General features: G+C 42.4%; 1 protein-coding gene across 1 annotated transcript in view; it reads right to left on the bottom strand.

Annotated features, from left to right (window-relative positions):
• The window catches only part of LOC126424776 (nuclear RNA export factor 1-like), a 234,497-nt gene that overhangs the window by 120,098 nt on the left and 99,901 nt on the right, over positions 1 to 14,498 (bottom strand). The gene's annotated exons all lie outside the window — the stretch shown is intronic.

The following is a 14,498-nucleotide window of genomic DNA, read 5'->3' as shown; positions in this document are numbered from 1 at the left end:
ATGATTTTCACACAATTTCTGAGGGTTTCACAGTGTTACGGCCAGACAGCTTGACATTCCATGCCCATATCTGATTATCATAACCAAATATTTAAATGACTAACAGCACTATTAGGTGCCAAGAGCAATCTGTTCACTGACTGGACTGTGAAAAGACTGAGGTATTGTTTTTGCCACATTGCTGTTGGCATTAGATCTTGACTCCTGACAATCACTAGGCCATTAGATGCACGTTTCTTTTCAGATTCCTGTAATTGTCGGCTTCTATTTAATCCATACCTATTAATGTTGGACAGGAACAAAGACACCTCCCCCCCCACACCCTACTGTTCCCTGCCCCGCCCTCTGCCTAACCTCCCACCTGCACCTAGCTGCCCTACCCTCTGTCCACCCTGTCCCTGTATGCTCCCCCCTGCAGCACTTTACCATCCTCCACCCCAACCCACCATCCCTCTCCCTCCCTGTCCCAGCATCCTCCTTACCCCCACCATCCAAATTGCTATTCTCATCATGCACTGCTACTAGCAGCCTGGCCTCGGCAGCCACAGCCAGTGGCTCTGTGTGTGTGTGTGTGTGTGTGTGTGTGTGTGTGTGTGTGTGTGTGTGTTTTGTATCTTGCCTAATTGAGACAAGGGCCTTTCTGGTTGAAAGGTTACTTGTTTCAGGCTTTTTGCTGTGCCTAGCAGCAACTCAACTTCTAAGCTATATAGTGAGTAGCAATATATCCTTTTGATAATACTGTCATCGTACCATCCTGGATTTTCTATTGCTCAATTTTCCATTTTCTTATTTTTTAGAGTTCCCTGGCAGATATTGTACTTCCACTGTAAAAAAATAAACCACTTCTACATTTAAGTTTGTTATTCCCAGCAATACATAGAAAATCACTAAAAACCACATATTTGTGGTGAGTGCAGAGATTGTGGCTACCACATATTATTGGTTGACTTACAATTATGTACGATTTCTTATTTTTTCATCTAGTACAACTCAGGTGTGCACAGAGGATATGAACAGTACAGCCTTACAATCTCTTAATATTTACACAATCTTCTGAACTGTGAAATGAATGGCACTCGGAGGAATGATAAAGTTTCTGAGGCTGTGCTACTACACGGGACAGCTGTACTGACCGGATAGTCATATTCGATTTGTAAGGCCACTACGATGCTGTAATTACTCTTTTTTTTTTTATTCTCTCCTTCCGTTACTCTAGTAACCAGATCATCCTTCAATTTCTGCTTCCCACTGCAACCATCTGTTTGACTCATAATTTTTTCTGCATATAAATTATTTTTGATTTCTAGATTGCAAAAGAGAAATAATTGTATCTACTACAATGCACGTATCCATAAAGATGTTCTGGCAATCGGAAAACAGAGGGACACAAAGCCTGTCAAAATATGCACCATATTCGAGACACCCTCTCACATCTTAGGAAATTTGTATGGACAATTTTTTGAAACCAGTGGAAGGTTTATAGCAACAATACACATTACACAATTTTAATTTCAAGGATGGATTCTACTAACTGCAACAAAGTTGGAGACTGTGTGCCTGATTTCAAAAGGATTTGTCATGTAAAATCAAACTTGCACTTTTTTCACGTGACATCCTGGAAGCTGTGGATCAAAGCAGTCGGGCAGAAACAGCGTTTCTTGACTTCTAAGAAGTGTTGGGAGTCAGTAACAATCAATGCTTATTAATGAAAGTACTATGATTTGTGGTATCAAAAGAAATTTGTACCTGGACTGGGCATTTCTTATGGGGAGAATGCAGCACGTGATCTCGAATGGAGAGTCATCGACAGATGTAGAAGTAACTTCAGGCGTGCCTCAGAGACTTGTACTGAGACACTTGCATTTCATAATGTATATCATTATTATGACCTGACAACAATCTAAGAGTTTTTGCAGATTACGCTATTACCTATTATGAAATACTATCTGAAACAATCTGTATAAATATTCAGTCAGATCTCAATACCTTTTCAATGTGGTGCAAACATGGATACTGGGAAAACACAAACAATCTACAAAAGAGATTGTTTACAAAACGCTTGTGCATCCCTTGTTAGAATACTGATCCAATCTTTGTGACCTATGCCAAGGGTGACTAAAAGAAGATACTGGACAGCATAAATGGTCCCAAGTTTGTTTAACCCATGGGAGAGCATCACTGTGATGCTGAAAACCAAAACATGGCATACACTTTGAGACCAATGCAAGCTACTCCACAAATGACTACTTACAAAGTTTCAAAAACTATTACTAAGTCAGTACCTATGAGCATACTACTCCTGTGGGGTCCACTGTGACTATAGACTAAATACCAGATGCACAGAGGCACGTAACGAGTCATTCTTCCCACAAGCTGTACATAAATGGAACCACAAGAAACCGTAGTAATATGTCTTTCAATAGGAAGCATTCTCTGCCATGCACTTCATAGCAGTTTGCAACGTACGGTTGTAGATGTAGATTTAGACTCAAGTGTCTATATGATGTTTTCAGAGCACAACAGGCCATGGAGTTGCACGTACTATACGAACTTGATGGCCCTGTGCTGCTACTATACATTGCACAGAACAGAATGCAAGCCTATATACAGGCATATGTAAAAGTACCAATACAATTGTCAAACTCTCCACATACATGTCCCAACATATCACAGTCAGTATTAATTATCCTTCGTTACCAAATTAAGTGCCAGTGGAAACAAAAACACACAATCTTTAACATTCCTCCATAAGAAGAAATCACATGTAGTCTGGTGACTGCGGGGATCACTGCAGAAGAGTCACGATGGGAGACAAATTTGATCAAATGTAGATACAGTTCAGCACTGAGCTAATCAAGAATGGCTGAAAGAATGGGTGAAGGAGGATGGTGGTGTTGAAAATGATACCTCTACTGTCTTGCTGTCATTGGGCACAAAGCATTACTGCAGCATGTCCAAGTATGAAAAACCAGTCACAGTTTTCTCCATGAAGAAAAATGGTTTGAAAACTTTTGAACAGGCCATGGCACAAAAGATGTTAACTTTAAGTGAGATACAAATGTGTTCCAAAATCTCGTGTGGATGTTTTGTGCTCCAAACATGCACAGTACGACCATACACATTTCTAGACACACGGAACATGGCTTCGTCACTGAAAACTGACTTCTGTCAAAAATTGCCTTCCTCTAGTAGCATCAGAACGTCGCTGTTAGAACGAAGCTCATCATCCCAAGTAGACAGTGCCAGAACAGTTACGAACAGACAACTGCACAGAATGCGCCAGACAGTTGACTGCATATTTGCAGGTTTTTGCTCGCATGCTCGTATGCTCGACCTTCTCCTGACAATGTGCTGGTCAGGCGGTTTTCTTTGTACCGTGTAAGCAGGCAGAGGTAAAAAATGTATAGAGAGACCGAGGTTTGAACACAGTAAGCAGGCTCTAATAGATGTGTCTCGTGGTAGTCACAAAGAGATTAAGAGGCTTGCACAGTACAGACAAACACGGAGAACTACATCAAACCAGTCTAAGGACTGAAGATTACCACAACAATGATAAAAACGAAAATATGCCTTCTTTAACAGACTTCATTATCTGGATGTAGGCTTAACAGATAGATGCAGTATGATGGGATTTCTGAATAAATATAGTCAGCTGTTTACAACAGAAAATAGCAATTTATTTACATTAATGGAATTTGGTATATTCATCTAAATACCATTTTCAAAGAAAAGTCAGGATTCCTGTACTCTCCTGACCACTCGTCTATTATTTTTCCATTTATAATAACCATTTTCTTCTTTTCTTATTGTTCACAGTCACAGCAGATGACAACTGAAATGCCCGCATATCCTTTCATCACTTTACATTGTCTATGTGCGATACTCCTGTGGCACATGTTAATACGAGGTACCCCGCTCATTTGTTTTATCGCAAACTTTGGGCATGCTTTAAGGTATGCATAGATAGGAACTAAAATGGATGATGCAGAGGTTTAAGTGCATTTTTAACCTAAGAAATAGTCCTTTACTGTTGGACAGGGACCTTTTATCTCACTCTCTTATTACCTGTTGAATGGTGTTTCCTGGAAAATAACTCATCAAACTGCCAGACAACTATTTGCTCCATGAGAGGGAAATTGGTCTCATCATCTCGTGCCCTCCTCTGACACCTTTCGAGGATCTGGGAAAATTTCCCTTCCCATAAATTGTATGCAATGCCCTTACCTGCCATTCTGCTGCTGTTTTGGAGGTTCAAGTTCTGCTGTGCTATATAGTTTTAATCTGTCAGGAAATCTCAGTTCTGTGGATACTCTCCCTATTTTGACCAAACTCTGTATGTGAATAATGTCCTGTACCATTAACAAAGCAATGGATAATTCACAGCAATAAGTAATTTGAAGCTAAACTTTCACGTGTCACATAAAACCCAAAATTTGTAATAAATACAAAAATCATTAGGTTACATGAAACTTCAGGCAAATGTCCAATGTCGATAACTTGCAGCTGCAAAATTTTGATGCAGAGTCTTCAGGTATATACTGGCAAAAGTACAATGAGCTCTCCTGTTTGAAAGCGGGCAAGGAGAGGCACAGTGTACCCTGTTGTCACTGCACACACACCATTTGAACACATACTCATCTACTGTGAATCTGTATGCTACTGTGTCCACTCTCTCTGGTGAACGCTCGCCTCATTGGTACACGATTGATTATCTTCATACAGTAAAATCACAGAATGATGCTGGTTCCACAGAGCACAATTTTTTTCTGTAAAAAGATTCCACAGATTATCTAACGGAAAACCATGGTCACAATTGATACGAGCCTCAGACAGTCATACTTCCACTAATTTGTCAATAACAGAGTTCCAAAAGTTTGAAGTATGGGCAACAATTTTCGTTTCATTTATTCACGCAAATGACCAGTGACATACAGTGTTACGCGATAATGGATTTGGTAGGCCAGAGGGGGCGAGTACACCGCTGGTCTTCACACTGTGCTCCCTAATAGTGCACATCATCTGCCCTATACAGGGTGTTACAAAAAGGTACAGCCAAACTTTCAGGAAACATTCTTCACATACAAAGAGAGAAAATATGTTATGTGGACGTGTCCTGAAACGCTTACTTTCCATGTTAGAGCTCATTTTATTACTTCTCTTCAAATCACATTAATCATGGAATGGAAACACACAGCAACAGAACGTACCAGTGTGAATTCAAACAATTTGTTACAGGAAATGTTCAAAATGTCCTCCGTTAGCGAGGATACATGCATCCACCCTCCGTCGCATGGAATCCCTGATGCGCTGATGCAGCCCTGGAGAATGGCATATTGTATCACAGCCATCCACAATACGAGCACGAAGAGTCTCTACATTTGGTACTGGGGTTGCGTAGACAAGAGCTTTCAAATGCCCCCATAAATGAAAGTCAAGAGGGTTGAGGTCAGGAGAGCGTGGAGGCCATGAAATTGGTCCACCTCTACGAATCCATCGGTCACCAAATCTGTTGTTGAGAAGCGTACGAACACTTCGACTGAAATGTGCAGGAGCTCCATCGTGCATGAACCCCATGTCGTGTCATACTTGTAAAGGCACATGTTCTAGCAGCACAGGTAAAGTATCCTGTATGAACTCATGATAACGTGCTCCATTGAGCGTAGATGGAAGAACATGGGGCCCAATCAAGACATCACCAACAATGCCTGACCAAACGTTCACAGAAAATCTGTGTTGATGACGTGATTGCACAATTGCGTGCGGATTCTCGTCAGCCCACACATGTTGATTGTGAAAATTTACAATTTGATCACATTGGAATGAAGCCTCATCCGTAAAGAGAACATTTGCACTGAAATGAGGATTGATACATTGTTGGATGAACCATTCGCAGAAGTGTACCCGTGGAGGCCAATCAGCTGCTGATAGTGCCTGCACACACTGTACATGGTATGGAAACAACTGCTTCTCCCGTAGCACTCTCCATACAGTGACGTGGTCAACATTACCTTGTACAGCAGCAACTTCTCTGACACTGACATTAGGGTTATCGTCAACTGCACGAAGAATTGCCTCGTCCATTGCAGGTGTCCTCGTCGTTCTAGGTCTTCCCCAGTCGCGAGTCATAGGCTGGAATGCTCCGTGCTCCCTAAGACACCGATCAATTGCTTCGAACGTCTTCTTGTCGTGACACCTTCGTTCTGGAAATCTGTCTCGATACAAACGTACCGCGCCATGGCTATTGCCCTGTGCTAATCCATACATCAAATGGGCATCTGCCAACTCTGCATTTGTAAACATTGCACTGACTGCAAAACCGCGTTCGTGATGAATACTAACCTGTTGATGCCACGTACTGATGTGCTTGATGCTAGTACTGTAGAGCAATGAGTCGCATGTCAACACAAGCACCGAAGTCAACATTGCCTTCCCTTCAATTGGGCCAACTGGCCATGAATTGAGGAAGTACAGTACATACTGACGAAACTAAAATGAGCTCTAACATGGAAATTAAGTGTTTACGGACACATGTCCACGTAACATCTTTTCTTTATTTGTGTGTGAGGAATGTTTCCTGAAAGTTTGGCCGTACCTTTTTGTAACACCCTGTATGCAATCTACTATACTCACAAAGAATCTTATAAACACCTGCTTTGCACAGCTCTAAGTCACCTACTATTGATCCGAGAAGGGCCGAGATTTTTGATGGATGAAAGATCACTTTAACCTTATGTTTTATTATTATTCTGCCCATTTTTGTGGAAATATTTCCAATATGGAGGAGGTAGACTGTAGTCTTGAAAGCATCATCCTCTTCCATATCGTGGTGTTTGTTTGCGTGTAGTAGGGATCACTATCCATTTTTGTGGAAATCCTTTTATACAAAAACTTCATGCTCTGTGTAACTGGTGTCATTATACTGTACTAAGACAAACAATCAGATATTGAAGACACAAGCCTTCATCACAGAGGACACTGACAACAATGCACAGACTTGCTACAAACATACACACATTCTACAAATGCATGCAGTGATGATTGGGTACTATATGTGTGTGCCAGCATAGTTTTAAACAGAGCTCAGTCTACTTTCATCAGTATACACCTCGAGATGGCCAGAAGACTTTGCACTAAAATATCCTGGCAGCAAATTACTGACATATGACAGCAAATATTTGCAATTTTGTTTGCACAGTGTGTAAATTAAGTCAGCTCAACTCCTAATTACAAATTCTGTATACTGCCCAGCATCAACAGAAGATGTCAGCTCATTTCCCATTACAAACAATTTTTTTAAAGTGGAATTTTATTTATCAACTTCATAGAGTGGTCTCTAATTAGTCTAGTGAAATACTCTAACAATTCATATAAAAAGAGATGAAAAAAGACAAAGAGCAACCAATACTCAGCAATGTAATACGCGCAGACCTGGCTGAAGGAAAGACAAAGTGAATGTCTGAGACTATCAGTGACTACTACCAGACATTTATTTAGCACAGAACAAATAATGAAGATTTTCAATGCTTTGGTTCACCTCATTGCATCATTTCCACTATTACAAGAAGAAAATACCTGGTAAATAAGCAGGGCCTATTTCGGCAGCATTACAACAGCGACTAAATACAGTGGTCAATTACCGATCACAGTGTCTGTTCGCATTAAAGCCAAACTTAACATAAGCAATGTGCACATAATAAGAGCAGTGCGAACTGATATGTAAGAGATGTTTTAGAGTCCAGGGTACAACCCTTTCTTTATGCAATTCCACATCCCACATTACAGCATGGCAAAACCTTGCCACACATGGTGAGGAATATGAAATCCATTTCCACAAATGAAATGTCGCTTCGCTTCCCTGGTCTGCATAATTCCCCAGCACAGAGTCACAGCTGTTTCGCAACTCATTTGACACTGTCCTCCACAAATCTCCATTGGTGCTTTGGGGATTCCTGCATAAAGGGAGATTCCTCTCTTTCCTCTGAGCCACTATATTTAAAGCTTTTGGCGGCAGCAAGCAGAGGCTTCACACATTACAGAATTCTCAAAGTTGCAGATGGTGCACTGTTCAGGAATACTAATTTTCATTGAAAATTTGTATATTACTTATATTTAGGATTTCTACATTTATTTACACATAAAAATCAGAAAAACAGCAGTTAAGACAAATACTTTGCTTCAGATATATTTATTTAAGCAGCAACATAGGCAAGAAAAGTTTAGCATTGGAATGTTGTTAATAACAGTGAATTTCTGAGGTGAGCACTCACTCAAATAATATGAAACTTGTGCATTGATAAAATTCAATACATAAACTCACAAAATTACTAACTAAAACAAACTGAAGAATTTTATGTTTTCTTTCTTTACTTTCCAAACATATACAAACCATCCATTAATTCTTTTGTAATGAATAAGTAAAATAACAGTAGGTAACACTATAGTATAGCTGTTCAAAAAGTATCTGACTTATTTATAAAAGCAGTCTTTATTCAGATACAATTTTTTGACACTAGTCATCTTCCAAGTAGTCCTCTTCAGCTTCTACACATCTCTCCCAATGCTGCTGCCACTGATGGAAGCATTACTGGAAAGCCTCTTTTTGTGTGGTGCACAGCTGCTCCGTCTGTATAATGTCTTCTCTGTTCTGAGATTTGATCCCTTTCAGAGATTTTGTCATTTTAGGAAAAAGCCAGAAGTCACTCAGTGCTAGGTCAGGGGGCTAGGGAGGCTGTCAAACCACAGTCGTGTTGGGTTTGACCAAATCTCTGAATTAACTGCGAATGATTAGCAGGTGCATTACCATGTTCAGGGTGATAACTGCCTGCTGCTTACAAGTCCCGCCGTTTGTGTCTCACTGCTTCAAAAATGAGCCATGGAACCTCTCGGTACTATTACTTATTGATGTTAGTGTGGTATCAACATTCGATACCACACTTGTTAGGGGTTGCAGTTACCGACTGCGGTCCGTATTAGTATCGTTGGACCCGCGAGTCGCAACCAGTGCCACTTTGCGGCTTGTATCAAGTTTCTAGCGAGCTCTCGTCCACTACTGCACGCCTTGAACAGCTCGTCCAGGGACAACAACAAACTGTGCCACAAGTACCGGCTGCACAGGAGCCGGCTGTACAGCCCCGTCGTTCCGTGCGTTCCACGCCAGTGTGGAAAGCTGGCAGGAGTGGCACATGCAGTTTTCACACCACCTTGCTGCATATGACATCGAAGGTAAAATACGGCTGCATGCGCTTTTATCTTGTGTCGGGGCATCGTGCTGCATCCTCCTCAAACTATTCCCAAAAGGTTCTCCAGATCAGCTCAGTTTCAAAGAACTTGTTCAGGCATTAACTGATTATTAAAAGCAAAGTGTGAATGTTGTCGCTCAGTGGTACAAATTTTTCCATACAAAACTTGCACCTCAGCAGAATTACTGTGAGTGGGTAGCCACTTTGCAAGGCCTCACTCGCGACTGTGAATTTTCGCTTTTGTGGCATATCATATTCTGACATAATCGTACGGGATGCTATAACCCCACTTTAGAACAGGTGTTGGACATTTTGGACAGATAGGACACTTTGGACTTTGCTGCAAATTCTTTTGAATCGCCTCCCACTGTCTGTCAGGTTAGCAAGCCACCTGCGCGCGCACCACACATACATGATGCTGTACCGGCTCGGCGCGTGCCTGCCCAATTCACTTCCAGGAAACACACCTGTTACGCGCTGGCAGAAGCCGCCTGCTTTGCGCTCATGCCCTCATTGTAATTCAAAGCACTCGCGCCACAACTGCACATCGTGCAAGGCCATGTGCCATTTTTGCAACAAGAAGGGACATGTCCAGGCAGTGTGCCTCAAAAGACAAAAATCTGACGCTCCGTATCCCGTTTCCGGACAAAGTAGCTCCCACCGGAACAGTTTCCGGAATAAGACTTCCAAACACAATGAGCTACAAGCAATGCAAATAAATGTTGTAAATTCGCCTCCAGTACCTGTGACATTGCCAGAATGTGACAATTTTGCTTGTGATACCAGTGCACGCCGATGTAAGAATCCCGACGAGCACAATTTGCTTGTCAACATTGCTTTTCAGAATGACATTTTTCGCCAACAGCAGAACAAACTTTTTGTGGACTTTAACACTCAGAATCATATGATTCCTTTTCAGTTGGACACTGGAGCATCTGTTTCACTCATGAATCATAAAAACTTACGAAATGCTTGGTTCACCTCCATTGCGTAATGCAAATGGTACGTTAGCTACCTACCATGGTCAAAGTATCCTGGTTGTGGGACTGTGCAGTTTGCCAGTGACATACCACGGACAAGCTCAAGTGGTTTCTTTTCACATACTGTGTTCACCCTCACCTGTAAATATTTTTGGTCTTGATTTATTTGATGTAGTCTCCTTAACTAAATATTTTTGGTCTTGATTTATTTGATGTAGTCTCCTTAACTGTGTGCGATGATGTACTAGCTGTCACTAAATGTGTTCCCACAAACAGTGTTTCCGAACTATGTCAAGAGTATGCTGAATTTTTTTGCCAGGTTTAGGTTGTGCGAAAAATTTTCAGGCACATACTGAATTGAAGGACAACGCACAGCCTAAATTTTTCCGCACTCGCACAGTGCCTCACATACTTTGAGATGATGTTGCTAAAACATTTCATGCACTTGAGGAACAAAGAGTGATCGAACCAGGGACAAGCATCACTATGGGCTTCACCACTAGTTATCTTAACGAAACCATCAGGCAAATTGCGACTGTGGGTGGGTTTTAAAGCCCCCGTCAATCCTCAGCTTCCTGTTGCAATGTTTCCTTTGCCACATCCAGAAGACTTGTTTGACAAATTGTGTCCAGGCAAATATTTTTCTAAGTTAGATTTGCAAGACACATATCTTCAAATTCCTGTGGATCACAAATCCCAGAAGATTCTTGTTGTGAATACGCATTTGGGTCTCTATTAATTTAAGAGGCTTCCGTTTGGATGTGCCTCCGCACCGGCACTATTTCAGCAGTACTTACAGATTCTTTGTGCGTCGATTCCTTCAGTGTGTAATTATCTAGATGACATTGTAGTTTCTGGTTCTATGCAGCATGAACATTTGCATAATTTGAGACAGTTATTTGAAGTGTTACATGAGAAAGGATTTCAACTCAATAAGGCCAAGTGTACATTTTTTTCTGAACAGCTATCCTACTTGGGACACGTAATAAACTGTCAAGGCATCCATCCAAGTCCGGATCATTTAAGAGCAATATCAGAACTACCAGCACCCAAGACAGTTAAAGAATTACAATCCGTCCTTGGAAAGCTCAATTATTATCACAAGTTTTTGCCTCGCACATCATCTCTTGCAGCACCGTTACTCTAACTATGTCAAAAGAACGTTCCATTCATTTGGTCATCTGAATGCGAACATGCCTTTCAGAAGCTTAAATCTGCGTTGTTATCCAGTACATGTCTTACGCCCTTCAATCCTCCAAAACTTGTCCTCATGGTTGACGCTTCCAATTTTGGGATCGGAGCTGTTCTTGTTCACAAAATTGGTTTACACGATCGCCTGATCACATTTGCATCGAAGCTACTCTCTGCGCACTGTTAACTACTTGCAGATCGAGAAGGAAGCTCTTGCTTTGATTTTTGGAGTTACGAAATTCCACGACGTCTTATATGGTCGCAAGTTTACAGTTCTCACCGACCATGAGCCTTTGACGTGTACGGCTCAAAAATTTATTCATTGGTCACTATTTTTGTCGCAGTACCGTTACGGCATCTTGTATCGGCCTACTGCCCAGCATGGTAACGCCAATGTGTTATCCCGATTGGCAATAGCTGAAGATCTGCTGTTCAAATCTTCCGAACAGGCTTGTATGTTCATTGATGTGCAAAATGATGATGATGTAGAAAGTTTTCCTGTTGACTTTCGTAGTACAGCCACAGCAACAGCTAACAACCCAGTAGTAAGTGTTGTTTTGTGTTATGGCACTATGCAATGGATTAAAAATCAGATAGAAGATCAGTTGGTTCATCGCTTTTTGTGCACAGACAACTACTTTTTGTCCAATATGGTGTCCTCTTGCTCCACACGCAGAACGATCAGTCTCATGTTATTGTTCCACGTTCTTTGCAGTCAGCTGTGCCACGACTTCTTCATCAAGGTCATTGGGGTGTCGTACGGACAAAACAGTTAGGTCGCCGTCACTGTACCTGGTTTAGTATTGATGCTGATATAACCAAGATTTGTTGTCCTCGTTCTGTGTGTGCAGAAAATCCATCCGCACCACCGCAGAAATTTCTCTCTTGGCCTAAGGCAACTCTGCCATGGAATTGCTCACATTTAGATTTTGCTGGTCCTTTTTGGGATGCACAATGGTTAATTCTTGTTGATTCTTTTAGCTTTTTTCCATTTGTTGTTCGTATGTCCTCAATGACATCATCTGCTACCACCAAAGCCTTGTCTTCTATATTCTGCATAGAAGGAGTGCCACAAGTCATTGTCACCAACAATGGACCTCATTTAGTGTCTGCAGAGTTCAAAACATTTTGTGCAGCTAATGGTATTGAGTATTTAACTTCAGCACTGTTCTCCCCTCAATCGAACAGAGCTGCTGAAAGATTCATTCAAATGTTTAAGTCGTGACTCTCATTCTCGCGAGGACGCTCTTTTGTTGTTTTTATCTTCGTACTGGTCACAGCCACGCGACGATGTTTCACCAGCTGAATTGTTGCTTGGTCGTCCTCACAGAACTCTGATGAATTTGTTGCATCCTCCGCACCACGTTTCTTTGCCACGGTAGACCCACGAGTTCTTGCGAAATGATATTGTTTACTTTCATCATTTCCGCAGCAATCGCCGATGGTTGAAAGAGCACATTCTTCACCATCTTGGCTGCGCTATGCTTGTCATATCAGGTCCATCTGGTGAGGTGCGCAGGCATCAGAATCAGATGCACCTCTTTAGTCGTGGGGTTTCTGCCGCTTGCCCTATATTTCCAGTGTCGGCGCCGACGGGGCTACCCCCCGCGGGGACCTCTTCCTCGCCCCTGGGTGCCAGTGCTCGTAGCTTCACCTTTGCCATGCGATGATGCGCCAGTGTGGACATGTCTCGTGCCGGAGTTGCCCGCTGTGCCAGCATCACTGCGCTGACCAGATGGCCATGTGGACCAGGGGCCTTCAACTGTGATAGGGCACAGTGAAATTCCAGTTACAATGCCGTCCACTGCCGTACAAGAGCCTGCACTTCCTGGTTTCCAGTGTTTGTTGCTGGTCGGGTGCCCCGACCCGATGGAGGTCAACCCTTCGGTTCCTCCCATAGTTGTAGAAGTGCAGATACCTCATGTTGATGTCCACCCTGGAGTACGTTTCCAGGCGTTTCCTGTCTCCCCTCGGTCCAAATGGCGGGGTGCAGGTGGGCACACCTCTCCTGCAGTCAGGCTCTCCACCTCCTCAACTACGTCAGCATGGGGTCCTCCACCCGGCAGTCATAAGCCAAATTTAACGGCCGTTCGCAGATTTGCGGGGGAGGAATGTGGTATCAACGTTCGCTACCACACTTTTTAGGGGTTGTAGTTATCGACTGCGGACCATATTAGTATCATTGGATCTGCAAGCCGTGACCAGCACTGCAAGTGCCGCTCGGCGCTTTGTATCAAGTTTCTAGCAAGCTCTCGTCCACTCTTGCTCGGGACGTCAAGTAGTAAAGTAGCATAGCCTTCAGCTAATAGGAAGCAACCTCTAACAAGGCACTTAGTAATGTATGGCCTAAGTGAGATAATTATATGTATGCAGCCAACAAGAATTCTCTACAACCAGTTAAGTACAATATATATTATTTTTTACAACCGACTTCTGATTATTTTAGTCGTTACAGATCCAGACCATGCAGCCAGCACCTTATCAATGTTACTGACACACCTGCTGTGATTTATATGTTTCTATTTAGCATTGGCCACCAGTCAACATTGGTGACGACTCTTTCGTCGTCATCGTAACAGTCAGTACCTTCCGGGGTGTACTTGTGATGGACCACACAACCTAGTCAAAAAAGACAGTCAGCATCACTTTCACACACTGCTGTGGACCTGCATCACTTCATTGGATCTCGGGGATGACAGATGCTTCTATTGCGAAGACTGGAACTTTGCTTCTGCATCGTACCAATAAACTCAGAACTCACCACCAGTGATCACTGTTCAAGAGAGTTGGGATTACAGTTCACAGTGTCCAGCACATCCTGTAGGATCTCTGAACAAAGTTGCTTCTTTTCAGTTGTTGCCAACTTTGGCACGAATTTTGCTGGGATCCTCCTGAGGTCTAATGTTGTTCTGTCAAAATGGAATGAATGCACCCAATACTAATTTTAATGTCATCTGTGAGTTATCTGATTGTCAATCATCCATCCTGCATCACCACGGTCTTTACGTGATCTGTAACAACCTCATTTGCAGATGTTGAGGGCCTCCCTGACAATGCTCCACTCTTCACTGACAACCAGCTATCTTTG

This window comes from Schistocerca serialis, chromosome 10 (assembly GCF_023864345.2).
Source record: "Schistocerca serialis cubense isolate TAMUIC-IGC-003099 chromosome 10, iqSchSeri2.2, whole genome shotgun sequence".
Classification (NCBI taxonomy): Eukaryota; Metazoa; Arthropoda; class Insecta; order Orthoptera; family Acrididae; genus Schistocerca; species Schistocerca serialis.
The sequence above is the reverse complement of the archived record's forward strand: the minus strand, read 5'-3'. Positions and strand labels throughout refer to the sequence as shown.